Source organism: Hemiscyllium ocellatum, chromosome 22, assembly GCF_020745735.1.
Source record: "Hemiscyllium ocellatum isolate sHemOce1 chromosome 22, sHemOce1.pat.X.cur, whole genome shotgun sequence".
Lineage (NCBI taxonomy): Eukaryota > Metazoa > Chordata > Chondrichthyes > Orectolobiformes > Hemiscylliidae > Hemiscyllium > Hemiscyllium ocellatum.
The window spans coordinates 10,685,867-10,699,417 of record NC_083422.1 but is presented as its reverse complement, the minus strand read 5'-3'; positions in this window follow the sequence as shown (position 1 = coordinate 10,699,417).

The window sequence follows — 13,551 nt, the reverse complement described above, 5'->3', positions numbered from 1 at the left end:
TGCTGTAGTTTTCCCTCAGGAGTGTGAGTTTGTAATAGCATTTCCAATAATTACAGCTCACAACAAGTAAAACAGAAATGTTCAGCCTCATAATGTTATTTCAGATGATAAAGAACTGGATTAGAGCAAACTCGAGGGAAAGGGATGCCAAAATGTTAGTTTCTGTAATCTAATCCCAGTAGAAATAAGAGATTTAAAAAATCAGAGTGAAATAGATATTATTATTAAGGATTTCAACTAATATGACTGAAATAATTTATTAGGGAGCAACCATTTATTAAAATACAAAAGTTTTTGAGGTCTTTGGTAAGGCTTCTAACTCATTTTAAAAGTGTTTAATTTGAATTACAAAGTTGACATCATGGAAAGTGAATCATGATATTTCAGGGTCTCTCTTTGGAGTTATAGAAATAATTTGACAACCTGAAAAGAAAATTGCGAGCTGGAAGGCGTAAATTAACCTGACTCATCCCATGAGGTTGTGGGTCAGAGTCAACACCATTCCTTTATCCATGTAGCAAAACAGGCAGAGTCTGATCTAAAAATAAAGAAATATTCATGATATTTAAAGCAGAAAATCAGATGTATGAACAACACCTACGCAGAGACTGGAAACATATAAAGGAAACTTGAAAGGAAATTATTTTCTGGGGGGAATAATTCTCCATCTGAGTGAAGTTTAGGGGCAGCTGTTACAAAGTTTTTTTTCACAGAAAAAAAAGGCACTCATTGCAAATCAGTGGTTTTATAGTTTTAAATATTTCAGTTTGTTTAGTGGTAGCATCTCAAGTTCAAGGTTTGTTGGATCAAGACTCACCCCAGGATTCTGCACATAATCTACACTTGTGCTTTAGTGCAGCACTGAATGACGTGCTACATTATCAGAGATGGTACTTTTTCAGAAAGGGGCTGCTTTTCCATTTGGCAGAGGTGCAAAGGATCCTGTGGTACAACCTGAACAAGCCCAGAGGCATCATCTGGTGTCCCAGACAAAATGTATCCTTCTTCCCACTTCTCTGGCTAACGGGCTAGCTGAGTCACACCTGGCTGTGTCACTTGGGACCCACTTGTGACTGTATTATAATTAACAGCTACACTTCAGAAGTGTCTTAGTGGCTTTGAAACACTTTGGGACATGTAATAAATCTACAAGGAGCTAAGCCAGGAAACAAGAAGCAAACCAAAATATAACAAAAGTAAAAGGTACTGGAATGTAATAGATACAGAATTAAGCTACATCAAAAGTGTTGAAATATAATGAGAGACAGATATAATTAATTTATGGAACTTTGTTCTTACCAATACTTAGTGAGGTCAAAGTGGCCAATTAGAATGTCAAAGTGAAGTACAACTTAATTTAGTACTCAACAACGCCAGGGTATTTTAAACCAACTTTAATTATACAGGTGTAATAAAAGCATAATTTGGGGTGATATGTCTATTTTAACTGCTGAGATTAAGTGTTCAGAGATATTATTAGTCAGTCACATGCCTTGTTATCGACAAATATAACTGGTACTATGGTATTCAAGGTTTTGTATTTTGTGAAGCCTCATTCAGTTATAAAGGAACCATGAGGCAAGAAACACCATTGAATTCATTGAGAACAGGATAAATAGTCAGACAGCATGGAAACAGACCCTTTGGTTCAATCAATCCATGCTGACCATAATCCCAATCTAAATTTATCTCACCTGCCTGCACTTGGCCCATATCTCTCCAAACATTTCTTACTAATGAACTCACCGAAATGTCTTTTAAATGTTGTGACTCTATCTGCAATCACCACTTTCTCTGAAAGTTCATTCAAATATTTGTCAAACTTCAATATATGGGTAGTTACAAACGAATGAGGGTAGAATTAGCTGGGAAAGGAGTTTAGCAGGAAAGAAGGCTGAGGAAAATGACAGACGTGCAATATGTCCCAGTGGAGAAGAATGATTCGATGAAGGGATAAACAAACCATGGTTCACTAAGAAAGTTGAGGATAGTATCAAATTGAAATGTGGCAAAGATTATTGTTAGACCAAAGGATGGGGAAAGTTGCAAAAAACAATAGATGATCAAATAAATAGTAGAGGGAGACACAGAGGATAAATAAACGAATGATATCACAATGGACAGCAAGGCCTTCTTTAAGAATATAAAAAGAAAAAGATAGGTCAAAGTGAACATAGATTCCTTAGGGAATAAAGCTGGGGAAGTAATGAGAATAATCAGGAAATGACAGAGAAGTTGCATATATACTTTGTATAAATTTTTTTGCTAGAAGACACTAATAGCATTCCAAAAATACAAAATAATTGAGAGGTCGAAAGGGAGAAAGGAAATGAATACGAAAACTCTTACTGGAAGTAAAGAGCAAGGAACCTAATGCAGCTGACAGCTGATAAGTCTCTAGACCTGATGGGTTGCATTCGAGGATATTAAAGCAAGTTACTACAGAGATAAGGAATGCATTGGCTGTAATCTAGAATAAATACATAAATAAATAACCACATAGAATACAGTGAACAGTTTTGGTTCCCTTCTCTGAAGAAAGATAAGCTGGCTTTGCAGGCAGTGTAAGAATGTCCACAACGTTAATCCTGAATATGGAGGGATTTTCTTCTGAGGAAAGATTGAGAAGAATGGGAGATAATCAAAATGAAACAAGATTTTTAGGGAGCTTAGTCAGGTGGATGCAGAAAGGTTGGTTCCCCTCGTGGGAGGGCCTAAAACCAGAGGTCATAATCTCAAACTAAGGAATCACTGATTTAAGACAGAGATGAGGCGGAATTTTTTCTCTGAGAGAGTAGTGCATTTAGAGGTTGGGTTGGTAAAGTTGGGTATGTTCAAGGTTGGGATAGACTGATTCTTAATCAGTTAGGCAATCAAGGGTTTTGGGGAAAAGTAAAAAATGGCATTGAGGAATATCAGATCTTCAATGATCTCACCAAAAGGTAAAGAATCAATGTGCCAAATGACTGACTTCTGCTCCAGTGACTTATGGTCTTAGAGTCATAGAGTCATAGAGATGTATAGCATGGAAACAGACCCTTTGGTCCAACTCATCCATGCCGACCAGATATCTCAACCTAATCCAGTCCCATTCGCCAGCACTTGGCCCTTATCCCTCTCAACCCTTCCTATTCATATATCCATCTTGATGCCTTTTAAATGTTGTAATTGTACCAGGCTCCAACACTTCCTCTGGCAGCTCATTCCATAAACGCAGCACCCCCTGTGTGAAAACGTTGCCCCTTAGATCTTGTCCTTCTAGTTCTGGACTCCCGACACCAGGGAAAAGACCTTGCCTATTTACCCTATCCATGACCGTCATGATTTTATAAACCTCTATAAGATCATGCCTCAGCCTCTGATGCTCCAGGGAAAACTGCCCCAGCCTGTTCAGCCTCTCCCTGTAGCTCAAATCCTCCAACCCTGGCAACATCTGTGTAAATCTTTTCTGAACCCTTCCAAGTTTCACAACATCTTTCCGATAGGAAGGAGACCAAAATTGCATGCAATATTGCAAAAATGGCCTAACCAATGTCCTGTACAGCTGCAACATGACCTCCCAACTCCTGTACTCAATACTCTGACCAATAGAGGCATGCATACCAAATGCCTTCTTCACTATCCTATCTACCTGAGACTGCACTTTCAAGGAAATAGGAACCTGCACTCCAAGGTCTCTTTGTTCAGCAACACTCCCCAGGACCTTACCATTAAGTATATAGGTCCTTCTCTGATTTGTTTTCCCAAAATTCAGCACCTCGCATTTATCTACATTAGACTCCATCTGCCACTCCTCAGCCCATTGGCTCATCTAATCAAGGTCCCATTGTAATCTGAGGTAACCTTCTTTGCTGTCCACTACACCTCCAATTTTGGCGTCATCTGCAAACTTACTAACTATACCTCCCATGTTCACATCCAAATCATTTATATAAATGACAAAAAGCAGTGGACCCAGCACCGATCCTTGTGGCACTCCACTGGTCACAGGCCTCCAGTCTGAAAAACAACCCTCCACCACCACCTTCTGTCTTCTACCTTCGAACTAATTCTATATGTAAATGGCTAGTTCTCCCGTGTTCCGTGAGATCTAACCTTGATAACCAGTTTCCCATGAGAAAACTTGTCAACACCTTACTGAAGTCCATATAGATCACATCCACCGCTCTGCCCTCATCAATCCTCTTTGTTACTTCTTCAAAAAAGCTCAATCAAGTGTGTGAGACATGGTTTCCCACACACAAAGCCATGTTGACTCTCCCTAATCAATCCTTGCCTTTCCAAATACATGGAAATCCTGTCCCTCAGGATTCCCTCCAACAATTTGCTCACCATCAACGTCAGGCTCACTGGTCTATAGTTCCACCAGTCTATATTTTCCTTACAACCTTTCTTGAAGAGTGGCACCACATGAGCCAGTCTTCTGGCACCTCACCTGTGACTATTGACGATACAAATATCTCAGTATGGGATCCAGCAATCACTTCTCTAGCTTCCCACAGAGTTCCAGGATACACTTGATCAGGTCCTGGGGATTTATCAACTTGTACGTGTTCCAAGACATCCAGCACTTCCTCCTCTGTAATATGGACATTTTTTAAGATGTCACCATCTATTTCCCCACATTCTATATGTTCCATGCCCTTCTTCACAGTAAACATTGATGCAAAATACACGTTTAGTGTCTCTCCCATCTCCTGCAGCTCTACACATAGGTTGCCTTGATGATCTTTGAAGGGCTCTATTCTCTCCCTAGTTACCCTTTTGTCCTTAATGTATTTGTGAAATCTCTTTAGATTCTCCTTAATCCTATCTGCCAACGCAATCCCCTGTCCCCGTTTGCCCCTCCTGATTTCCCTCTTAAGTATACTCCTACTGTCATTATACTCTTCTGAGGATTCACTCGATCTCTCCTGTCTATAACTGACATATGCTTCCTTCTTTTTCTTCACCAAAACCTCAAATTCCCTCACCATCCAGCCTTCACTACACTTACCAGCTTTTCCTTCCCCTAAGAATATCCTCCCCAGGTACAGCAGTAATACTACCCCTTATCAAAAACACCACTCACCCTTTTCCCTTGCCCACTCCCCACAACCCCTTTCCATGATTCCTGTAGCATTTGTATCCTGAACCATTAAGCTGCCAGTCCTGCCCATTCCTGAGCCACATTTCTGTAATTGCCATGATATCCCAGTCCTGTGTTCCCAAACATCCCTGAGTTTATCTGCCTTCCCTGTTAGGCCTCTTGCATTGAAATAAATGCAGTTGAATTTATCAATCCTACCTTGTCCTCTGCTTTGTTCCTGCCTATCCTGCCTGTTTATTTCACTCCTTTTTCCCACTGTACCAGTCTCAGATTGATCTCTTTCCTCACTATCTCACTGGCTCCCCCCCCGCCCCCACCCCGTCCCCCACCACCACCTTACTAGTTTAAATACTCCTGAGCAGTTCTAGCAAATCTCCCTGCCAGTATATTAGTCCCCTTTCAGTTTAAGTGCAATCTGTCCTTCATGTACAGTTCTCTTCTACCCCAGAAGAGATTCCAATGATCCAAAAATGTGAACCCTTCTTCCCGACAACAGCTCCTCAGCTACACATTTATCTGCTCTCTCCGCCTATTCCTACCCTCACTAGCTCATATCACCAGGAGTAATCCAGATATTATTACCCTCGACAGCCTCCTTTTTAAATTCCTGCCTAACTCTCTATATTCTCCCTTCAGAATCTCATTCTCTTCCCTTCCTATGCCAGGATTCTAATGTGTACAATGACCTTTTGCTGGTCCCTCTCGCCCTTTGAGAACATTCTGCACCCTCTCTGAGAAATCTTTGATTTAAACTAGTTTGGCAATGTGGGTGGGAAACAGAGTACCAGTGGCTCAGTGGTTAGCACTGTTGCCTTATAGCACCAGGATCCCAGGTTCGATTCCAGCCTCGGGTGACTGTCTCTGTGGAGTTTGCACATTCTCCCTGTGTCTGCGTGGGTTTCCTCTGGGTGTTCTGGCTTCCTTCCCCAGTCCAAAGATGTACAGGCCAGGTGAATTGGCCATAGTGTTAGGTCAATTAGTCAGAGGGAAATGGGTCTGGGTGGGTTACTCTTCAGAGGGTTAGTGTGGACAGGTTGGGCCAAAGGGCCTGTTTCCACACTGTAGGGAATGGAATCTAGTCCTGCTGAACTACAAGAACAAATCTCCCACCCAGGACATTTGTGCCCCTCCAGTTCAGATGCAACCTGTCCTTCATGTACAGGTCCCACCTTCCCCAGAAGGTATCCCAATGGCCTAGGTATCTGAAGCCCTCCCTCCTGCACCAGCCTCGCAGCCACGTGTTAAGCTGCACTCGCTGACTGTTCCCCACCTCACTATCTCATGGCACTGGTAGCAAACCTGAGATCACTATTCTACTCGTCCTGCTCTTCAGCTTCCAACCTAACTCTCTGGAGTCACTTTTCAGATCCTCAATCCCTTTCCTGGCTATATCATTGGTGCCAATATATACCACGATTTCTGGCTGCTCACCCTCCCCCTTCAGAATCTTGTAAAACTGATCGGTGACATCCCAGACCCTGGCACCAGGGAGGCAACATACCTTCCGGGACTCCCGCTTCTGACCACAAAAATCTCCTGTCAATCCGTCTAACTATTGAGTCCCCTACCACTAACGCTTTTCTGTTCTCCCCCCTTCCCTTTTAAGCCACAGTGCCAGGCTCAGTGCCAGAGATCTGACAACTATCACTTCTCCCCTGGTTGGCCGTCCCCACCAGCAGTATCCAAAATGGTATACTGATTGCTGAGGGGAATGGCCACAGGGGATTCCTGCTCTATCTGTTGGTTCCCTTTCCTCCCCCTGACTGTAACCCAGCTGTCGTTATCTTTAGATTAGATTACTTACAGTGTGGAAACAGGCCTTTCTGCCCAACAAGTCCACACCTACCCGCTGAAGCGCAACCCACCCATACCCCTACATTTACCCCTTACCTAACACCACGGGCAATTTAGCATGGCCAATTCACCTTACCTGTACATCTTTGGACTGTGGGAGGAAACTGGAGCACCCGGAGGAAACCCACGCAGACACGGGGAGAACGTGCAAACTCCACACAGTCAGTCGCCTGAGGCGGGAATTGAATCCGGGTCTCTGGCGCTGTGAGGCAGCAGTGCTAACCACTGTGCCACCGTGCTACCCACTTGTGTCTGAGGAGTGACCACCTCCCTGTACATCCTCTCAATTCCTCCTACACCCTCCCTGATGATCCGTAGTTCATCCAGCTCCAGCTCCAATTCCCTAACTCGGTTTTTGAGGAGCTAGGAACATGCAACTGCCCTGTCAGTCATACCCTGCTTCTCTGAAAGCCCACACAAGACTAAACAAAGGAAGAGAAGAAAAGGAAAAAAAAGAGAAAACCTGAAAACTTACCGAGTTTGCAGAATCTTAGTAAGGTTCAAGGAGGTGGCTGGGAGGGAGACCCTAAGGTGTAGGGTCTAGATCTTACCCACTTAAAAAAAAAACTCCCCAGCAGCTCTCGTTTCTCTCCGCCCTCTTTCCTCGCTGCTCTGTTCAAAATGGAGGCCCAACTCTCGAGGTAAGTCCCTTTTTAATGAGCAGCTGGAAAAAGCACAGCAGGTCAAGCAGCATCAGAGGAGCAGTAATATTTCATAATTCCTGATGAAGGGCTTATGCCCGAAACATCGAATTTCCTATTCCTTGGATGCTGCCTAACCTGCTGTGCTTTAACCAGCAACACATTTTCAACTGTGATCTCCAGCATCTGCAGACCTCACTTTTTATCAGAGGAGCAGTACCCTTCATCAGAGTCCTGCCAAAACATCGACTCTCCCCACTCCTCTGATGTTGCTTGCCCTGCTTTTTCCAGCTCCACACTTTATCGACTCTGACTTTCCAACATCAGCAGTCCTCACTATTTCCAAACTACCTGCAAGCTCCAAGCCACTTACCATTCTGACTTGGAAATATATCGTTGTTCCTTGATGGATCAAAATCCTGGAATTCCCTCACTAATGGCATTGTGGGTATACCTACTCCCTCCCTGTGGACAACAGCAGTGCAGGAAGGCAGCTCATCACAACCTTCTCCAGAGCAACTGGGGACGGGTAAGAAATACTGTTCCAAACAATGCCACTCATGTCTCAATGAGGTCAGCAGAGGTCAGAGTATCCCTACTGTATGGAAGCAGGTCATTCATGTCTTCATTGATCCTCCGGACAGTATCTCACCTCATTACCCAATCCTGTCCCTGTAACCCCACATTTTTCATGGCCAATCTTCCTAACCTGCACATTAATGGATTGTGGGAAGAAACTGGAGAACCCAGTGGAAACCCACACGAGCACGGGGAGAATGTGCAAACTCCATACAGACAGTTGCCTAAGGCTAGAATGGAACCCAGATCCCTGGTGCTGTGAGACAGCAGGGTTAATCACTAAGCCCCACCGTGCTAACTCCTGCATCCTTGATTACTGAAAGGTGCCAGCGTCTTTCAAAGACCTTTGATCCACATAAGGGTTGTTGATGGGCCACAAGTCTCCCTCTATATCTGCCAAATGACACTCCTAAAAGATCTTCAGGCTGCCACCAAGGAGACATACATTGCCATCCATATTTCCACTAAAGTCATTGTAGAGTAGACCATGAGCCTCCTGAAAATGAGATGCTAGAGCCTAGACCAGCCAGGCACTGCCATTTTGTCTAGGCTGGGCAGGGTGTACTATGTCACAATTATGTGATGTACCCACCGCAATCTCAGTTCCCACGGGGGGGGGGGGGGGTTGGTTAAGAAGGATATGCAGGAGCATGAGGAAACAAGGAAACCTTACAGACATCAAATTAGATGAACAGTAAGTGATGTATAATATTTTTACATTATACAGATAGATACATATCTTATGCCATTTGGCATACAAGAGAATGAGAGTGAGCCGGGGGACCATGAAGAAGAGATCTGTGGACCCCAGGAAACCAGAACGATCCTTAAAGCCATCACTTCGAGGATATCTGAGCCTTCTTATTGACAAGCTGTTAATTCATTTGCATAGTTGACTTTCAGTCTTCTGTTTGCTGTGTTCCATCTTCCTCAAGGATTGAGATTTTTTTAAAATTTGATTCATCATGCAATAAAATTTTGACTTTTACTTTCAACTCAAGCTCTGATATACATGCTTCTTCAAATAACCATAACAGCAAAATGCATAGGAGCAGTAGTGGCCATTCAGCCCATCCAGTCTGCTCTGCTATTCAATGAAACCATGGTTGATCTGATTATCCTCCTCCTCATCTTCTTCTTCCTGCCTTATACCAATCCACTGATTAAAAATCAGTCTGAGTCTTGCACATACTTAACAATCCAGCCTCGCTGCAGTAAAGAATTCTGCAAATTAATGACTGCCTGAGAAAGAAATTCATCTTTATCTCTGTCCTAACTGGACAGCCCATTTATTCAGAGATGACTTACTTTGATCTGTGAATCTCCCACAAGGGGAAACAACTTCTCCATGTCTAACTTATCAAATCCCTTAAAAAATTGTGCATTCTTAATAAGATTGCCTTCATTCTTCTAAACCCCACTGAGTAAAGGTCCATTCTACTCAATCTTTCCTCATAAGAAAATACTCCATACTCAGCATCAATCTAGTGAAACTCTGAATGATTTGGGATACGCATTGACCTTGTCCTGCCCAGTGTTGGCATTAAATCATTTGTGATAGAGTGAGCATTCCTGCTATTTTATATTCCTAGATGTTTGACTTAAAATGGTCTTTGTCCATTCACTGATGAATGTATTGAGTTCTCCTGTACTCCAAGGTTGCTCCTAATGACCTTTAACCCTCACTATCCATCCAGTGTTTCAGAACGCATCGTGCCTTCACTGTACCTTGTTGTGAATGACAACTTTGAGGAGCCGGGAAACTGGCTTGAACAGATCAAGATTGATGAAGTTGATGTGCTGGAAACTTTGGCAAACATTAAGATTGATAAGTCCCTAGGACCAGACCAGATTTATCCTAGGCTGCTCCGGGAAGCAAGAAAGGAGGTTGCTAAGCCACTGGCGAAGATATTTGCTTCCTCACTCTCCACGGGGTCGTACCAGAGGGAGGTGAATGTTGTTCCTCTTTTCAGGAAGGGGAATAGGGAAATCCCTGGCAAGTACAGACCAGTCAGTCTTACGTCTGTAGACAGCAAGGTTTTGGAAAGAATTCTGAGCGATAGGATTTATGATTATTCAGAAAAGCATAGAGTGATTAAAGGCAGTCAGCATGGCTTTGTGAGGGGCAGGTCATGCCTCACAAAACTTATTGAGTTCTTTGAGGAGGTGATGAGACAGGTCGACAAAGGTCAAGCAGTGGGTTGTGATGTATATGGACTTCAGCAAGGCATTTGATAAAGTTCCCCATGGTAGGCTCATTCATAAAGTCAGGAGGTATGGGATACAGGAGATCTGGCTGTCTGAATTCAGAATTGGTTGGCTGACAGAAGGTTGTAGATGGAAAGTGGTGAGTGGTGTCCCGCAGGGCTCTGTTCTTGGGCCTCCACTTGTTGTAGTTTTTATAAATGACTTGGATGAGGAGGTTGACGGGTGGGTTAGTAAATTTGCCGATAACACAAAGGTTGGAGGTGCCATTAATAGCAGGCTGCAACTTGACATAGACAGGATGCAGAGCTGGGCTGAGAAATGGGAAGAGATAAATGTGAAGTGGTGCATTTTGGAAGGTCAAACCCGAATGCTGAATATAGGATTAAAGACAGGATTCTTGGCAGTGTGGAGGAACAGAGGGATATTGGTGTTCAAGTGCATAGATCTCTCAAAGTTGCTACCCAAGTGGATAAGGTTGCTAAGAAAGCATATGGTGTTTTGGCTTTCATTAACAGGGGAATCGGGTTTAAGAACCACGAGGTTTTGCTGCAGCTCTACAAGACTCTGATGAGACCACACTTGGAATCTAGTTCTGGTTGCCCTATTATAGGAAAGATACAGAGGTTTTAGAGAAGGTGCAAAGAAGGTTTACCAGGATGCTGCCTGGACTGGAGGGCTTGCTTTATGAAGAAAGGTTGACTAAGCTCAGACTTTTCTCTCTGAAGAGAAGGAGGAAGAGAGGTGACCTGATCAAGGTATAGAATGTAATGAGAGTCATGGATAGAGACTTTTCCCCAGGGCAGGATTGACTGGCGCGAGGGGTCATAGTTTTAAGATATTAGGAGCAAGGTATAGAGGAGACGTCAGAGGTAGGTTCTTTACGCAGAGAGTTGTGAATGCATGGAATGTGTTGCCAGCTGTGGTGGTGGGAGCAGAGTCATTAGAGACATTTAAGCAACTGCTGGACATGACATGGATAGCAGTGAGTTGAGGGATGAGTAGGTTAGGTTATTTTATTTTACATTAGGGTTAACCCTCGGCACAACATCATGGGCCGAAGGGCCTGTTCTGTGCTGTACTTTCTACATTCTATGTACTGAGTGCCTGGGCATCTTCACCGATAATCCATCCACTTATTAGTTGGGAAATGTGAATCTGTTCTCTCCATTGCACTCTGCACTTGTGGCAACTTGAGATGTGAGTTGCCCACTTCCCAGCTCTCAGGCCTGTCTATTTGAGAACGTGGGTAGCCAGAGTCAGGTCGAGGTGATCATCTTTGCCGTTGATGCTGAGCGACAGTGATGGAGTGCATGCTCAAGAGCGTATCCGGCAGCTACTGAGCATCTTGTTGGGCCTGGGTCTGGAAGGCAGCTGTCCCTCTTTCCATGGAGGCAGCCAGGCAGTGGCATGCTGGAGTCTCCACAGAGTGACAACATGGACAGACTCCTCTATGTTTCATTCCAGCTAGCCATTCCACTTGGGGCCCATCTACCTAATGTTTCCTTGCCTCTCTGTCTCACTGTAGGCTCACCATCTCGTGCAGTGTGGACTCTGGCTCGATTAGCTTTGGACCCAATCCGATAAACACATTCAATTAACTTATTCAATTAAATGTAAGGCCTTTGGCAGTGTTGTAGAACACAGAGACCTAGGGGCTCATATACAAGTTTCTTTGAAGTTTGGTGCCTGATAAAGGGCTTATGCTTGAAACGTCGATTCCCCTGCACCTCGGATGCTGCCTGACTGGCTGTGCTTTTCCAGCACCATACTCTTCAACTACATCACATGTAGACAGGTTGGTTAAGAAGGTGTTTGGTAAGCTTGCCTCACTACTCAGACCATTAAGTATAGAAATTGGGAACGAAGCACATCTTACACATGAGACTGAACAAATGCCTAGTCTACAGTTGTCCTCTGAGTGTGAGAGACTTTGAACACTTCTTTTCCCATCACGTGTAGAAGTGTCTCACAGAGTATTTCAATCCTTCAGTCCAAGCAGTCCATGCTGACCATAATCCCAAACTAAATTAGGCCCACCTGCTTGGCCCATATTCTTCCAAACACTGCTTATTCATGTACTTATCCAATAGACTTTAAATGACATAACTGTACCTGCATCCATCACTTCCTCTGGAAGTTCATTCCACACACGAATAACTCTCTGTGTAAAATGGTTGCCCCCCCTCCCATGTCTCTCTTAAATCTTCTCTCACTTTAAAAATACACGCCTTAGTCTTGAAAGCCCCAACCCTAGGGAAACGACACCTGTCATTCACTTTACCTATACCCCTCATGATTTTATTAAATCTGTTTAAGGTCACCCCTCAACCTCCTAAAATTCCTGAACAAAATTCCCAGCCTATCCAGCCTCTCTTTATAACTGAAGCCCTCCATTCCTGGCGACATTTTGGTAAATCTTTTCTGAACCCTCTCCAGTTTAATAATATCCTTCCTATAACAGGGTGATCAGAACTGGACGCACTACTCCAGAAATGGTCTCATCAATGTCCGGTACAACCTCAACATAATGTCCCAACTCCCACACTCAATGATCTGAGCTATGAAGGCAAGCATGCTAAACACCTTCTTAATCACCTTGTCTACACGTGACACCAGTTTCAAAGAAACTTGTATATTAATTGTTAGGTCTCTGTGTTCTACAATACCGCCCAAGGCCCCACTTTTAATTGAATAATGTAAAAACGATGACTGCAGATGCTGGAAACCAGATTCTGGAATAGAGTGGTGCCGGAAGAGCACAGCAGTTCAGGCAGCATCCGAGGAGCAGGAAAATCGACATTTCGGGCAAAAGCCCTTCATCAGGAATATATTCCTGATGAAGGGCTTTTGCCTTTTGATTGAATAAGTCATTTGAATGCATTCAACAGATTGTGTCCGAGGCTAATTGAGCCAGGGTCCACACTGCAGTGAAAGTCCCTGTGCTAGTAGAGAGTGCAGGTAAACACTTTGGATTCACAGGCTTCCTCCTCCGAGATGGCGTTGGTGCTCTGACAGTGGCTCTGATTGTTCTGCTGTGTGGTGTCCTGTGTGGGTTGGAGAAATGAAGGGAAAAAAAATTAGTTGGCCAAAATGGAGAATGGTTTCTGCAGAACGATGTGTTAGCCTTAGTGCCTATCTGAGAAGAGCAGAGTGCGATGCTGCTTACTGGTTTGCTACCCA